The sequence below is a fragment of the Mastomys coucha genome, unplaced genomic scaffold, assembly GCF_008632895.1.
Source record: "Mastomys coucha isolate ucsf_1 unplaced genomic scaffold, UCSF_Mcou_1 pScaffold22, whole genome shotgun sequence".
NCBI lineage: Eukaryota > Metazoa > Chordata > Mammalia > Rodentia > Muridae > Mastomys > Mastomys coucha.
This window is the reverse complement of record NW_022196905.1, coordinates 148,050,350-148,051,270: the sequence shown is the minus strand read 5'-3', so window position 1 is coordinate 148,051,270 and position 921 is coordinate 148,050,350.

The window sequence follows — 921 nt, the reverse complement described above, 5'->3', positions numbered from 1 at the left end:
GGAGACTCTCAGAGACTGAGCTACCAACCAAAGGTCATACATAGGATGGACTGAGGCCCCCACCATACATGTAGTACATGTGCTATTCAGTCTTCACAAGGGTCTCATAACAATTGGAGTGGAGTATTCCCCTTAAGCTGCTGCCTATCTAAACTGTTCCCCTAACATAGCTTCCTTGTCTAATCTCAGTAGGAGTAGATGTACCTAACTGCAGGTACTTGACATACCAAGGTTGAGGGATACTCAAGTGGTCCCTGCGGAGATAAAAAGGAGTCAGGGATGAGGGACTGTGCAATGTAGAATGGGAAGGGGGTAATGATTGGATTGTATAATGAATAAATAAATACATAGGAAAACTGAAGACATACATTAAATTAGAGTCAAAATATGCAAATTAGCCCATAATTTTTAAATTTTGCCCTACTCAATATCTCAGGGCAAAAGCTGAGTAAGAAAGATTTTGGCCAAAATATCACACAAATGACCTCTAGCTAAATTTCTCACAAAGTCTATTTTCCACTGACATCCTATGACCTCAACTTCCTCTGGCTGCATTACTGTCAACACTCCAATCTTCCAAGTCCTGTGAGAACAACTGATTAAGCTCCATGTCTATGACTTTTGCCATCTAATTGTCTGATATTTTCCACATTCCTTCAAAAAAGAACAGATTCTGTCCAACAACAAAATCTCATTTTGATACCATTTCTTTTGCTTGTTATCTTTCTACCTTGCTACTCTGCTGCTATGATTGAATCCCCTGAGTAAAAGCATCTCAGGTAATAAATGGTTGTTGTACATGGTTCTGTCAGATCACAGTCCATCATTCTGGGAGCTTAGAATAGAAACTAATGGGAAGTACAACTTGCTCAGAGCAAGGAAGGATACACTGGAATGGGGAGTACAGAGGCTGTTCTGCCC